This window comes from Euprymna scolopes, chromosome 14 (assembly GCF_053919585.1).
Source record: "Euprymna scolopes isolate OS-2025 chromosome 14, ASM5391958v1, whole genome shotgun sequence".
Lineage (NCBI taxonomy): Eukaryota > Metazoa > Mollusca > Cephalopoda > Sepiida > Sepiolidae > Euprymna > Euprymna scolopes.
The window spans coordinates 159,643,907-159,660,982 of record NC_136495.1 but is presented as its reverse complement, the minus strand read 5'-3'; the positions used below and the strand labels follow the sequence as shown (position 1 = coordinate 159,660,982).

Here is a 17,076-nt window from a genome sequence, read left to right as displayed (position 1 = left end):
GACGGCGGCCGCCATCTTGGTCTTTTTTTTCTATTTTTGGTCGGTAATGCTGAGCTGGTTTCGAGGTAAGTCTTTTTCCCCTCATCCGTCCCTCCCACGTACCCACACAACACGCAAACACGCGGGCGCTTATCTCCTGGATGCACGTTACAGCATCTGAAGAACAGATGGTATTTATTTGCTCCCCCACCGAGCAAATTAGGCACAAGGCCGATTTTTAAAGTGAGGAGTGAATGGGAAATGGGGACCAACTCCCCGGGGAGTAGGGGAGCTGGATAGTGACAATTCGTATGAAGGGTTGCCCCTACATTGACCAAGGTCTTATATGTGGAGTTGCCCCCACATATAGTCTTTGCTTGCAGTATCTGCCGGAACAGATGGTATTAATTTGCTCCCCCACCGAGCAAATTAGGCACAAGGCCAATTTTTAATGTGAGGAGTGAAGGGAGGGGGAAGGGGAAAAGGGGACCAGCTCCCGAGAGGTGGGAAATGGGAGCTGGTTAAAGGTCAGGCATGTGGGGTTGCCCCCACATCTGGTCTTTGCTAGTCATAGCTAGTCCTAGCTAGTCATAGCTTGCTGTATCTGCCGGAACAGATGGTATTTATTTGCTCCCCCACCGAGCAAATTAGGCACAAGGCCGATTTTTAATGTGAGGAGTGAAGGGGAAATGGGGACCAACTCCCCGGGGAGTAGGGGAGCTGGATAGTGACAATTGGTATGAAGGGTTGCCCCTACATTGACCAAGGTCTTATATGTGGGGTCGCCCCCACATATGGTCTTTGCTTGCAGTATCTGCCGGAACAGATGGTATTAATTTGCTCCCCCACCGAGCAAATTAGGCACAAGGCCAATTTTTAATGTGAGGAGTGAAGGGAGGGGGAAGGGGAAAAGGGGACCAGCTCCCGAGAGGTGGGAAATGGGAGCTGGTTAAAGGTCAGGCATGTGGGGTTGCCCCCACATCTGGTCTTTGCTAGTCATAGCTAGTCATAGCTTGCAGTATCTGCCGGAACAGATGGTATTTATTTGCTCCCCCACTGAGCAAATTAGGCACAAGGCCGTTTTTAATGTGAGGTAAAAACCAGCTCCCCTAAAAGTAGGCAAAAAGGGGGCACTCTGGTTACCAAAAATAATAATTGTCCCAGTATAGAGGGTTTCCCCTCCATTGACTGGTACAAATTATCTTAAGTGCAGCATCTGCCGGAACAGATGGTATTTATTTGCTCCCCCACGGAGCAAATTAGGCACAAGGCCGATTTTTAATGTGAGGAGTGAAGGGGAAATGGGGACAAACTCCCCGGGGAGTAGGGGAGCTTGATAGTGACAATTGGTATGAAGGGTTGCCCCAACATGGACCAAGGTCTTATCTGTGGGGTCGCCCCCACATAGGGTCTTTGCTTGCAGTATCTGCCGGATCAGATACTACACTTTGATCTTGTCCCGAAGGCCAAGAAAAATTATTATTTTTTGCAAGATTTTTATTCAAAATTCTGTTTGGAACAGTCTACAGGGGAAAAAAAAAGTACTCACTCTAATAACTACATACTCTAAACAAATTAACGTATAAAGAAATAGATATATAATTTCTCTTTGATTAATCGTATCTATACAAATCCCCTTGATCATATATCTATATCACTTACATAATTATTGAAGCTGCAGAGCGCCAGCGGAGCGTCTAATATCTTACAAAATCTTTTAAACAACAGCGGTTAGTTATAACCGTTTCAAACAGAATTGTGAATTAAAATCTTGCAAAAATAATAATAATTTAAACAATGACAGTTTATAAGCACATAATAGAATATGAATTATTTCCCCTGAACAGAAAGTCTGTAGACAAGTAAAAATGAATTACCTCCCTTGAACATAACTGAATGAATTAATATTTGACCGTTTGAATTTAAAATACACACACAAAAAAAAACGTTTAAACAACAACGCAAGAACACAAACGCAGAGCAATATCTGTGCACAAAACTGAAGTGTCCCCCACAGTTTCCAACTTTGAGAGTCGGCAAAACAAGAACAAGCACATACCCATGCAATATTGTCCACTGCAACTGCACAAGGTCTCCCAGCTCCCACCCATTGTCAAAATGCCGCGCCTTTTGAGAGAAACCCTTGAAAGAGCGCGAGACTTTCATAAGAGAAAATGGCATCTGCTTCAAATGTTGCTCATCTACAGCACATACATCCAGGTTCTGCAGAGCTAACGTTAAATGCAAGGAGTGTGACAGCGAAGACCACAACAACAACACTGCTCTTCATCCAGGGTCACCTCCATGGATCGTCGATGTGAGACCTACTATAAAGCACGGCGAGGAGGATGACTCCCCGGCAGCAGTCGGATTGGTCTCACAATGCACACAGGTTTGTGGTGACAACCTATCAGAAAGGTCGTGTTCTAAGACGAGGAGTATGTCTCTCAGTTTTGTCCCTTAAACAGTTATCTCCCTTGGTCGGACATTTTTCTTATAGAGTTTCCCCTGACTTGACACCGGCAGATTGACCGGTGTTTTGTCCTCTAAGAAGCTGCCTTTCTACTGTAGCCGCGTGGCCTGGTGTGTTATTTTTCATTATCCTTCGCCTTTTTTAGCTACCTCCGGTAAGAAACAGTATTTATCCGCTTCTTAAATACCTTTTTTGATACCTTAATGTTATTTTTTTTATATTATTTTATTTTAACTACGAACTTTGTTTATTTTCTTTATCCACGGTTTTGGCCTTATTTAGGCACCGCCAAAACTGAGGGGGGGGGGCAGGTAAGTACTTTTTGACGTACCGTCTTTTTAAAAATCTACCAAAAAGCAGGTAATTATCCAATCAATACGAAAATTTCAGCGATTATTAAGAGAAGAATGAACTTTATAACAGTGTACTTATTTTTCATAAACGATATTTATATATATATTTTTTTTTTGCTTACAACCCCCCCCCCTGTTTTGAGGCGGTTCCAGATATGCTTAAAACAATCATCTGAATCTGAACAAAACATATTGTGTTGTTGTAAGGGACAGGATTATAGATTAAAATAAAAAAAAATTGTTTGCATACCTTATTTTGACGTCTGAATATCAGAACTTCGATTGTGTTTAATTATCCCGCTTTTGAGTTTTGAAGTGTGAAATTCGGTGAATATGTTAAGTAAAATAATTAATTTAAGTTAAGTGAAACAAAACAAAAAAAAATTTAATATTTATACGAAAAAAGCCATTTAAAAATATTTGATAAATAAATTAACAATTTTTTTTTTTTTAGCGAGCCGAATAATGCATGACCATTATTAAACAGGGCATTCTTTGAAGAATCGATACAAAAAAAATTCGATAAATATTGTGCCCTTTGTGTTAAAAATAGCATCATTTTTTTCGATCCCGTTTGAAAACGTTTGCCACCTTTCGGCTACGGTGGACCAAACACGCTGAAATAATTTTTTTTTCTTCTGCTTTAAATTGCCCCCCCCCCATTTTGGGGAGCCTGCCCCCCCACACACATACACATTAAAAACCAAACTCATACAAATGGTCACCCATCTGGTACTGGCCAGCCTCAGCGTTAATAATACATTGAAATTTTCGTCACTGAAAAATAAGTTTTTTTTGGCCTGTTTGGTTTTCCATAGTTTGCTTTTTATTAAGTACAAACGTAAACATTGTCTAGATCGACGCGAAGTAACTGGTTGCCTATATGAATAAATGGAATTATTTGAAATCCAGGTAGTTATATTATAATATTTTTGTATATTCTCATAGAAAATCACCCTAAATCTTACTTAGACAACGAATAAATAAATTAATTATTTCAAAAACCTTTTTTTTTTTTTAAATATTTATGTACGTTTTTTGTACAAGACAAAAATGTCAATTGTTAACTTTTTGGGAAAATTTAACATTTAAAATTTAATTAAAAACAGTAGAAAAAGTTTTACATTATTCTGTTTTCAATATGATAAAATTCAGGGTTTTATCTTTTTGGAAAAAAAGTTACTCAGAAATAATGGATTTTAATAAATGTAATTTCGTTTTAAAAAACAACAACTTCATTTTTCGGCCATTTTTGGAACACATTCCTCATAAAAAATTGCATTTTGTATTGTTTATTTTTCAATTTTTTTTTTATCAATAAAAGTTGTTTTTTCCACCAAGAAAAGGTGAATTATTTACCATAAATTGTTTTTCAGGAAAACTTTCACTTTTTTTAAAAAAGAAAGTTGTCAGTAAACATTTCTTTTTGAAAACAGAACTTTTATTATAAAAAGAAAAAAATCAATGCTTTATATGAACACTGTAAATCGTTAGGTGAAAGTAGAGAAAAGTTAGATTTTTTTCAAGAGAATGTATAAATTTTTTTTGTCAATAGCTGTTAAAATAAACAAAAAATATTCCCATCATTAATTAATTATGCAAAAAAAATAAATAAAATGTTGATTTAGTGTTTCAACAGTTGAACAATGCTCGGCTGAATCCGGTGATTACCGGTCGAACCCTAAACTAATTGGAATCCGGCACGGGGAGGGGGGTTAAATTCTGCATGAGTACCATTCTTTTTAATTTTGTCTTTCGTTCAATTTTTTTGTGTGGGCTTTTAGCGCTAGCAAACTAACAAATTTAACCAAAATGCAAATAATTCAACAATTAAATAATTTTAATAAGTGGCCAACTTCTAATACAAATCCTTGTAAATCAATTCGCCTTATTGGAAACAATGAAGGGAAGGACGAAACCAAATTATTGCCAGTATGTTTGGGAGAGGTTCTATAGGGGTATCAGAAAGTGGCCATTAAAAATGATGATCAGAACCTTAATAATTCAACTTACTATTTTTTAAGCTTATAACTACTTGAAAATATAATTCAAACCCTAATTTTTTTTTTCAATTAAAGGAGCAAAAACCAAATTTAAAAAAAACAGGTTTAATAGAAAATTATGCAATATTTGTGTCTTTAAAACGGTTTTCTTAAAAACAATATAAAGAAAATCAACATATTTCGATTTGCTTATAAATCTATATATATATATATATATATATATATGTATATAAAAATGTAAATTTGGTTCGTTAAAAGTGAATAAAAGCATATTTCTATGTTACCAATTTATTTGAAATTTTCAGACAACCCATCTTTAGAGTTGAGGCATGTTTTTATGTCATTAAAATAAATTTACCTTGCGAATTATTAAAATATTAAATAAAATATAAATATTTTTCGAAGTCGTTTCTGCGAGACTTGTTCGGTTTTATTTCTGGTAACTTCCGTTTCAACTTCTACAAGGTAAGTAAAAAAGAAAACAAAAAAACTTACTCATGCAGAAAGTGATCCGTGCTGAAATAATAACGTTATTATTTAAAAAGCCATTCTTAACATGAGGAAGAGAGGGTGTTTTGTACCTATTCTGTACTTTAACCTTACAATTGAATAAAAACATATCATAAAACTTTAATTAAACATGGAAATACGATTTCAAAAATAGCGCAGATCACTCTCTGCATTAGCACCGAAAAATGTTACTAAACATTTATTAATAATTTCTCACTTTTACAAACATTTGATTTTAAATTTATTTTTAAATGACGACTTTTATCGTTTTTTTTTTAAATACTATTTGAGGATGGGTATGTTGACAACAAATATCAGTTAAATTTCGTAAATATCCCCCCAATGGTGTTTATTCTCAAATCCATTGTTAACATGAAGAGGTTGAGGGTGTTTATTCTGAAAGCCGTTCTTAACATTTGTGGAAGTGGACCTAATGTAAAAAAATAAATAAATAAATTTAAAAAAACTAAATCATTTACTGGTAATTCTCACTTTTACAAATATTTTTTAATTTACATGTACGGATGAACAAATTGTTGAATTGTTTTTGTAATAAACTTTGGGATAATTCTTTGGGTAAATATTTACATTTAGGTCCACCTCCACAATTTTCTTTTTTAAATGACGACTTTTATTAATAAATAAATTTACTTCTCCGCAACATGTACTGAACCCATCCTTTTTTTTTTAAATAGTATTTTCGGGTGGGTATGCTGACAACAAATATCAGTTAAATTTTTCAAATAGCCCCCCCCTCCAAAAGTGGTGTTTATTCCGGAAGCTGTTCTTAAGATGAGGAGGTTGGGGGTGATTATAAGGTGGACCTAATCTAAACATAAAACAAAAAAAAACAAATAAGTTTTTTAAATGATTAAAATAATTTCTCACTTTTACAAACATTTTTACATGCGCACATAAGCAACTATTTTTTTATTAACTTTTTAAAAAATTTTTGTTTAAAAATTAGTAAATTTCAATGAATAAAATAATAAATCATTTATCATTAATATGTGTTTTTGGTTTTGTGTTGAATGAAACTTTTTTTAATTTTTTTCATTACAACAATAATGAACCAATTTAAATCTTCCGGCATGTATTTAAGAGTTACAAAATTATCAATAAATCGTTTAGTTACTAAGCCAACGTCAGTAAATAAAAAATGTTATGTGCGCATGCATTAGCCTTGACTAGGGGGAGGGCTAAGGGAGCAACCATTAAATAATTATGCTGGTCGGCATGGAACTCAACGCCCAAAGAGTACCTTAAGTGGCACTTATGCACTTATGTTATCGTGCTATTTTTTAAAATAGTATTTTCATGTTAAATTCAAATTTTACAATATGTTTTTCTTTTATTAATTTGTTAGGTGAAAGTACAGATAACCCGGTCGGTTTCTAATGTGTGGACAATCTAGCCCCCCCCCCTAAAAAGGGGTACTCTGGATAGTAACAAAAAATTAAAATGGCCTCAGTCTCAAAAGATTTCTTCTCTACTGAGCGAGGAAAAACCCTTCTGTTTCTCTCCCCCTCTCTCTTCCTCTCTTAATATCTCTCTATCCATCTCTCCCTTTCCCTCTCTCAATCTATCTTTCTCTATATATCACCCTCTTCATCTCTCTTTAAGCCCCTTTCTCTCTCTAACTCTATGCCAAAAACTTTGCGGCAAATTCTACCCTGTGCAATGAAGGCCATCAACTCCCCATATTCCCTCCTATAAAAGACAATACGCTATGCAACATACAAATGTCCGCGCGTGAGGTCGCCAAGCTAATCAAGAACCTTGACTCCAGTAAAGCAACTGGTCCCGACAGTATTCCAATTATAGTGTTAAAAACATTACAACCAGAACTTGCCCCCATATTTACCAAACTGTTTAAGCATTGCCTTAAGGAGAAGTGCTTTCCAACACCCTGGAAAACCTCATCGGTATGCCCTGTATTTAAGAATTCAGGTGATAAGTCATCCCCCTCTCAGTACAGACTAATAAGTTTCCTGTGTGTCATGAGTAAGTTGCTGGAATCCACAATAAATAGAGAAGTAGTCAACCACCTCAGCAGAAATAACTTTCTTAGTGACACGCAATATGGTTTCCATTCTGCTAGATCTAAAGCAGATGTGCTAACGGTTATATCTCATAGGATTAGTGAATCTCTCGACAAAGGCTTCATTTCTAGGGCAATTGCTCTCGACATATCAAAGGCCTTTGATAAGGTTTGGCATAAAGGCCTACTACACAAGATTTCCAGCTATGGTATAACTGGAAATGTTTTCTCGATCATTAAATCATTTTTCTCAGATAGGCTCATAAGAGTAGTAGTTGGTGGGCAGAAATCAGAGGCCCACAGTATTAATGCTGGAGTCCCTCAGGGGTCCATACTGGGCCCAACTCTCTTCCTGATCTACATGAATGATCTCCCAAAACACATACTAGCATCTTTCATTGACATCTATGCTGATGACACGACCATCTATGGCAACACATCAAAGGCCATAAATGATGATGTTCTCTCTGATTCTCTCTCCTCTGATCTTGAGCGCGTGGTACAGTGGGGAAAGAGGTGGCTGGTTACCTTTAATGCATCTAAGACCAAACTCCTATCTCTACATCATCAACGCTCTGATCCCCATCTGGCATCAATTGAAATGGATGGCTCTCATCTAGGGGAGGCCCCATGTTTTGAAAAGTTTCTGGGTTTGACCTTTACTCCTGATCTGAAATGGAACACATACATCAAGTCTGTTGCCAAGGTCGCTGGGAAAATGGTGGGATCCTTCTACCGCTCCAGAAGATATCTCACTACTGATGCAATTCTCTATCTATATAAGAGCCAGGTACGTCCAAAGATGGAGTACTGCTGCCACATCTGGGCGGGAGCTGCTAAAAATAGCCTATCCTGCCTTTACAGAGTACAAAATAGACTTCGTGGCTTGGTGGGGGATGCCCGTTTCTCTACCCTGAAACCTCTCTCCCACAGAAGAGACGTAGTGAGCCTGCCATTTTCTATCGTTATTTCTTTTGCAAGTGCTCGTCTGAGCTCCATTCCTAGTCCATCCTCGCCAATCTTTTTCAAAAAACACCCGACTAGCTTAAACCACCGTCAATAATTTTCCCCACTCCTTATCTGTGCCTAAATCAAAACGTAGGTTACATGAACAAAGCTTCTTTCTTAGAACTGCACGCCTGTGGAACTCTGTTCCACTTGCCTGTTTCCCTCCCGACTTCAACCTTGATGTCTTCAAGTCCAACACAAACAAATTCCTGATGAACTGCCCCCCTAAGTAATGACACCTTACCAATTCTCCAATACTATTGCTACACTATCCCTTTGATTACGGTACACACAATAACCCTTATCCCCGAGTGGCCATTGGGCCTTGATAAGTGGCAAACTCCATGTAAAAAAAAACAAACTCCCTCTATCTCTCTGCTTTCCTCTGTCTCGCCCTCTCTGTTTCTAACTCTCCCCCACTCTCTGTCTATCTATCAATCGCTTTATCTCTCTCTATCTCCTTCTCTTTCTCTATTTTCCTCTCACTTTCTCTTTTCTATCTATATATCTTCCTCTCTATTTGTCCATCTCTAATCCCTCATCCTATTTTAGTCTCCTAAATTAATTACAGTGAATAAGGCATTGTCAAAACATGGATAAATCCTATTTTAGTCACCTAATTTACTGACTGTGAGAATAGAAGTTATTTGGAAATTACTGCTACCTTGAACAGCACCAGAAGTAACTGATAAAACCTTTCTAATTAAATTGATTTTGGCAGCCATTTGGTAACAAAATGACATAGCCTTAGCCCTTGCTGCATGAGGAATACCTGCGACCTTGCTGCCAAGTAGAATTATTTATTCTACTTTAAAACATTCCATTTTTAAAAAATCTCATGTCCGACATCTCCAAAACATCCAATATCGGGAAAAATATTGCAGAAATGCAAACTTATTGTTTAGGATGAATGCACAATAGTACACAAAAAATCACTTGAGACTCTTGGTCGATCCTTGCAAGATTTACCTGGCAATGTCAGACCATTTGGGAATTGAGTAATATTGCTTGCAGGAGATTTCAGACAAATGTTACCTGTTATTCTTCAATCAACACCAACAGATGAAATAAATGCTTGCCTCAAATATGCTACTTTTTTGTTCTATGTGAAGACATTAAACTTAACTCAAAATATGCATGTCCAGTTGCAGACTGTCCGATCCGGACAAAAATTATTTCATCACTTGTGGGAAATTGGGTACGAAAAAGTGCCAGCTGATCAGAGTTAAGGGCAAAATTCTTTGACTTTTAACTTCTGTAATTTCTGTAATTTTATTTCATCAAAAGAAGAGTTAGTTTAAAAGGTTTTTACAGATATTCAAATTATAAGAATTCCACTTGACTGAGTGAATGAGCTATTCTTGCAGGTCAATACAAAGACGCCCATGAACTTAATGCTATTATTCAATGTAAAATTCCAAGTGAGGTAGTCAAATACAAATCCATCGACACTGTTTTGAAATCAGATAAAGTGGTTTATTATCCAACAGCTATATTTGCCAGAGATGCCACCGCATGTATTGCAACTGAAATTTGGCGTACTAATTATCATGTTGTGAAATATATCCAAGCTTTGCAATGGCACATAGCTTGCAGTAAAAAAAATTAAGAAGCAATATCATAGAAACAACAATCATAACAGGACCTTTCACAGATGAATATATCTTCATTCCATGCATTCCTATGATTCCACCGGATACATCATTACACTTTAGGAAATTGCACTTTCCAATTTTATTGGCATTTGCAATAACCATCAACAAAGGACAGGGAACAATCTTTACAATCGTGGGTCTTACAGTTACACACTGACTGTGTTTTTACATGGACAATTTATGTTACGTATTCAAGAATCACCAAATCAGAAAATCTCTATATCAGCTAAGAAAATGGAACAACAAAAACTGTGTACCCATGCAAAATGGAAAATTAAAACTATAAGAAACATGCTTTTTCTCGTTTTGGAACTTTTTCCATTGCGCCAATTTGAGCCACAGCAATGTGTGGTAGGGTACAGCTAGTATATGTATATATATATAAATGCCAAAAAATCACTTGCCTAAAAATACTATTAAATGAGTACTTCCATTCTTCATTGTTAAGAATTTATCAATATTTATATTTGAAATTCCATGTATTTTTTAAATAAAAGGATTTTTAAAACGAGGGTCCTAGAAAATCGTATTTTTGTAACGTGTTTTGCACAAAGCGTTAAATAGCTGCTGCTGCTGCTGCTAAAATGAAATTTATGAAGTATGGTGTCGTCCAAGGGCATAAATAATGTCACTTTTTTATTGCGTGTGTTAACCAAAATTAGTATTTTTCATCCTCCGTAGTTAAAAAAGAAACGCACATTCACTTATAAGTTTTTCCCTAGAACAAAAGATCCGCTTCATCGATTTTTAAAAAATTCTTTTAATGAAATACACGAGTTTTTGATTGATATATTTAATACTTCTTCATCAACTAGAACAAAAAATCCGCTTCATCGATTTTTAAAAAATTCTTTTAATGAAATACACGAGTTTTTGATTGATATATTTAATACTTCTTCATCAACTAAATTTTTTTCTAAAATATCTAAAAAAAGAAAACATTGAATGAAATAGAAAAATTTGCCGTCAGCGTCTGGTATTTACTTGACGATGTGAGCATAACATGAACGTTCATTAAAAAAGAAAATCAACATGGTTTTTTTAAAAAAAGGTTTTACACTTTGGACTTTACAGGTAAATTTTTGTTATGGCGAGATGAGCAATTCACCGCCGGAACTTTTTATCGAAAGAACGTTATCACCGGTCACCGATTGTGAGAGCCTTCCCTGGGCGGGAAAACTTAAAAACGTAACATGCTGTCTCTGTAAATATTCTCAATAAACTTCTCTATTTCTTTATTACTTCAGAACCTCTTTATCCATTTATTTACCCGGTGGAATACCTTTCTTGAATATCCTTTTATTACGGCCACCCACCACAGGATATATCAACTGGCGATGAAGATGAGACACGAACTGTAAATTCATCTAAAAAAAAAAAAAACATGTGGTAACCGCGAACATTCTGAAAATTGTTGTTCACAAAGTTCACTTTTAATTGAAGAAAAGGCTTCTTAGAAAGCAAAAGACTGGTGTCTGCCACAAATTTACGCAAGTAAAAAATAATTTTTATATTATTGACAAGTTAAACTCCGTTTTTCTCTTTTTAAACTCCCAATATTATATAACGTGTGTGTGTGTGTAAATTGTGACTTTCTTCATGATTAACGGACGTGTTTTTTGTATTTGGATAATACGATAAAAAAAACAACAAATGAACAATACTGAGGAATCTGTGTTGATTTAATAAAGAAAATTTTTAAAAGAAGTTTACGTGTGTCTGCTGAAGTAGACGAAAAAAGAGTCTCCTGAAATTTTGTTGAGTGTTATTTTAACGGTGATTTTTTTTTAGAACTTTCCTATGTGTTGACAATTTTCTGTGAAAACAAGCATCTTGTTTTTGAACAATATTGTTTTTTTTTCTCTGTGGTATACGTTAACTTGCTATTGATACATTTAAAAAGAAAATGACATCGGAACAAATAGCGACGTTGACGAAAACGTTAACTGAGAGTTTAATCGCTCAACAAAAAGCCCAAATGAATTTTCAAAAACAAATGCTAATTCAACAAGAACGTTTCGAAACTCTTGTAATACAACAAACGACAGATAATCACTTATTTTGTGAAACGATTTTGTCAGAAAAATCTAAGGAGGATGCATCCAGATTTTTTTTGGCTGAGAGTATAGTGAACTCGCTTTCAGAATTTAAATATGACCCAGAAAAAGGTGACACTTTTCCAGCCTATTATCGTAGGTTTGAAACGATATTTACAAAATGATGCGAGAAGTGGTCGGATGAGGAAAAAATAACACTATTACTCCAAAAAATGGGCACAGAAGAAAATACTAAATTCACGAATTTGATATTGCCTAAAAAACCGGAAGAGATCTCTTTTTCTGAAACGGTGAAAATTTTGTGTGTTATATTCGGTGAAAGAGATAGCCTTTTTCATACACGGTATAGGTGTTTAAATACGTCAAAAGACGAAACTGATGACATTGTCACATATGCGGGCAAAGTCAACGCCCAGTGTGAACTGTTTAAATTAAAGGATTTATCAGTGGACATGTTTAAGTGCTACATATTTGTCCAGGGACTGACAGCACCGAAGGACAAGGATTTAAGGTCAAGGATATTATCAATCATGGAGCAAGACCTGGAAATGAACTTGCAAAAAGTGACAGAAGAATGTCAAAAATTGGTAAATGTAAAAAGGGACACTACGAGGATAGAGGGAAAAGTCACATCCCAAGTCCAGGTAGTAAAACAGAAGACATTTCCAAAAGACAAAGGGAAAAGTTTTGAATGTTGGAGTTGTGCGAGTCCGCACTTAAGAAAAAACTGCCCTTATAAAGACCAACGTTGTACCAAATGTGGCCTAGTGGGACACTGGGCATCCCACTGCCGAACTAAGCAAGACAAAAGACGGAAATAGAAGCCAAAAGTAAATGTGGTCTTGTCAAAAGAAGAAATAAAACAAGGAGGGAAACGGAAATTCGTTCACGCACAAATAAATGGTCACTCAGTGAAGCTACTTTTAGACACAGGTAGCGACATATCAATTATCGACGAAGTGACCTGGAAGAGAATTGGTGGTCCTAAACTGAGAAAAACACAAAAAATTGCAAAAGGTGTTTCCGGAGAGCGATTAAAATTCATGGGAGAATTTAATTGCAGTGTTTCTCTTGGATCGAAAACTTTTTCCTCAAACCTTTCAGTTGTTCCAGGAATAAATTCTTGCCTTTTTGGAATTGATTGGATTGTTTTGTTTGATTTATGGGAGCTACCCATAAATTCATTTTGCAATAATGTAAAAGCGTTGGAAAAGAAAAATTCCAAACAAAATGACCATTTTCTGGCAGTGTTAAAAAGTGAATTCCCCAAAGTGTTTTTAGAGGGATTAGGAGTATGCACCAAAACTGAAGTATATTTTGAATTCAAACAGAATGTGAAACCTGTTTTTAGACCAAAAAGAAATGTGCCTTTTTCTTCAAAAGAAGATATTGACATTGAACTAAAAAGACTACAGAAGAATGGTGTAGTCGAAAATGTTGACTATTCTGAGTGGGCGAGCCCCACTGTGTATGTTAAAAGAAAAATAAGAAGATTCGGGTAAGTGCCGATTTTTCTACAGGTCTTAATGACTGTCTGATGGATCATAGTTATCCACTTCCATCTCCTGAAGACATTTTTACAAAGCTGAATGGAGGTAGAATTTTTTCCAAAATCGACTTATCGGAAGCCTACCTTCAGGTAAAAGTCAGTGAAGACTATTCTAAGTATTTGTGTATCAATACCCATCTAGGACTTTTCCGACTAAAAAGACTTCCTTTTGGATTAAAAGTGGCCCCAGCACTATTTCAGCAAATAATGGATACGATGCTTGCTGATTTAGATGTTGCAATCGCATATTTGGATGACATCCTTGTCAAAAGTAAAAATGTACAGGAACATAAGAGCAGTTTTCCAAAGAATTGAGGAATTTGGTTTCAAGTTAAGTGTCGATAAATGTGAATTCTATTTAAAACAGATAAAATATCTTGGTCAAATTATCGACAGCAAAGGCAGAAGACCAGATCCTCAGAGAACAGAAGCAATCGAGAGGATGTCAGCACCCAATAATGTTGCCCAGTTACAATCTTTTTGGGGTTTAGGCACAATATTATGCTATTTATATTCCAAACATGCATAAGTTGAGAGCACCATTGAATGATTTGTTAAAAAAAGAACAAAAGTGGATTTGGTCAAAAGAATGCCAAAATGCGTTTGAAGATATTAAGAAATGCCTGCTATCAGATTTAGCTCTAGCACATTTTGATCCACCGAAAGAATTGATTGTTGCATCAGATGCAAGTGACTACGGAGTAGGAGCAGTTCTTCTTCATAAACTTGAAGATAGATCAACAAAGCCAATAGCCCATGCATCCAGATCACTTTTGCCGGCTAAAAGAAACTATTCTCAAATTGAAAAAGAAAGCTTAGCGATTATTTATGCCATTAAAAAATTCCATAGATTTATTCATGAAAGGATGTTTACTTTGCAAACCGACCACAAACCCTTATTGACTATTTTTGGCTCTAAAAAAGGGATACATACGCACACTGCGAACAGACTCCAACGATGGAGCATAATTCTACTAAATTATAACTTTAAAATGGAGTACATTTCATCCAAAAATATCGGACATGCAGATGGACAGTCCAGGCTAATCCAAAAGTGTGCTGAACCTTTGGAAGACACAGTAATAGCTGCATTGACAGAGGAAAAATAACTCTCCGGATTACTGTGCAACACAATCAGAGAGTTACCAGTGACTCTAGACAAAATAAATAAGGCAACAGAATAGGATGATTATATTGTGAAAATGAAAAAGTTGGTGCAACTAAATGGAAAATCAAAGAAAGTCCCTAAAATTTTACCATTTTCCATTTGTGCTCAAACCTTGATGTACGCAGACAGAGTCGTCATACCGACTACGCTTCAGAGAAGAATTTTTAAAAAATTTCATAGTGGTCATCCAGGCATGTCGAGAATGAAAACTTAAATGCATGGATATACGTATTGGCCTAGGATGGACCAGGACATTGAAAAACTCGTAAGAGAGTGTCAAGGGTGTCAGCTAGCAGCAAAGGCACCACCTGTGCAAATACAACCGTGGCCAAAGACTGATACACCGTGGACTCAGTTACATATCGATTATGCAGGTCCTTTAAATGGACATTATTTCTTAGTGGTTGTCGACAGTTTCACAAAATGGCCAGAAGTGTTTAAATACAAACACCCTACTTCGATGAGTGCAATAGATGCACTAAGAGTTCTCTTCAGTCGTTTTGGAGTGCCTAAAACTATTGTCAGCGACAACGGCACCCAATTTACCAGCAAAGAATTTGAAGAACTCTGCAAGGCTGTAGCCATTGAACATTTAACAACGGCAATCTACCACCGAAAGTCAACTGGCCTAGCAGAGAGGTTCATCGATACATTCAAAAGAGCCTTGAAGAAAAACCAAGGCATGGACACTGATGAGAAGAGTCTTGAACAATTTTTATCGGTGTACAGGATAACTCCGAACCCAAACACTGATACCGGTTCGTCACCAGCCGAACTAATGTTTGCATGGAAAATCAGATCTGTATTTGACAGAATTTTACCAAGTGCAACCAGAGTAACAACAACAAAAGAAAATTTTCCAACAAGGTTTTACAAACCTGGCGACAGAATATTCTTCCTGAATTACTGGAGTGGAAAAAATTTTGGGAAGAGGGGATTATCATGAAAAGAATAGGACACATGCTATATTCTGTAAGAAGTAATAAATTCGACTGTCGCAGGCATATAAATCAGCTAAGACCTCGACACACTGATGACTACAAACAGGCAGAAGAAAATGACCTGCCCCTGGAGGTTTTGTATGATTCTTTTAATATTCCCCAACCCTTAACAGAACTTACTCCAGATTTGAGAGTTCCAGCTTCTCCACTAACTCCACCCACTCAAACGATATTGAGGAGAAAAAGTACAAGGGTGAAAAGAAAAGTTAACCGGCTGAGCCCCAAGCCAAACAGCAAACGATATTAAACCAAATTCTCTTGGGAGAAATTGTCTTAGGGGGAGGTGTTATGGCGAGATGAGCAATTCACCGTCGGAACTTTTTATGGAAAGAACATTATCACCGGTCACCGGTTGTGAGAGCCTTCCCTGGGCGGGAACACTTAAAAACGTAACATGCTGTCTCTGTAAATATTCTCAATAAACTTCTCTCTATAAAATCTATTAATTGGCAGATTAATCGTTAATCAGTCGATTATTAAAGGCCGATTAGTCAGTAATCGGTAATCGGCCAATTTGATAATCGGTACATCCCTAGTTCGAATCCAAGTATGGGCTTGATCAGCAGCCCTGCTTAAGATTAACGTCTTATTCTACAATAGACACTGTTTGATCAAGGATGATTCAGCAATAAATTTGTGTTGATGTACGTGCTGGAAGAACATTCTGTGATGTTCATACTTTGAATTTGATTCTTTTTATGGATGGTTTCCTCTTATGTTTTTCTTTACTGAAATGATTTGTCAATTATGCCATTAGCGTAGACATAGAAAGAAAGACATTTTTATGCTCTCGGTTGTATTTGACATGATCATTTAGTTTGTGTCGACAAACAGGGTTCGTATTAGGATCGTCATCTTTGTCACCATCACTACTCCTGCTGATTTCTGTTTTGTTTATGTAAATATGGAGAGATATGTGATATAACACCTAGTAGTGCACAAGTACTGAAGCAGTTAATTTACCCCAGAGTTTGCGGGGGGGGGGTACTCTGATCTGAGAAAAATGGTCAAGAAGGCACGTTTGTATTATCAAGTGACAACTCGTCAGCTGTTGGTGTTATGTTATCTATTTTTGAGGGGGTACATATTATTTACGTGACGGCCTGTTCATATATTATTAAATGTTCCTTGTAGTTGACAACACACATATTTTAAATCTTCATTTAGGGAGCAGACAGAGTGACAGTAGATACATGTTGAAGACATTTATATGGAGAGAGTTCATATTCATAAGACATACTTTGATGAGAGGATGAAGTGGTATACATTGATACATACT

General features: G+C 36.2%; 1 long non-coding RNA gene across 1 annotated transcript in view; it reads left to right on the top strand.

Moving 5' to 3' along the window:
* The first annotated feature begins 2,517 nt into the window (after positions 1-2,517).
* The window catches only part of LOC145293379 (uncharacterized), a 32,283-nt gene continuing 17,724 nt past the window's right edge, over positions 2,518-17,076 (top strand). Inside the window, exon 1 of the long non-coding RNA XR_013869728.1 lies at positions 2,518-2,606. This is a non-coding gene — a long non-coding RNA (uncharacterized LOC145293379). The remainder of the gene's footprint in view (positions 2,607-17,076) is intronic.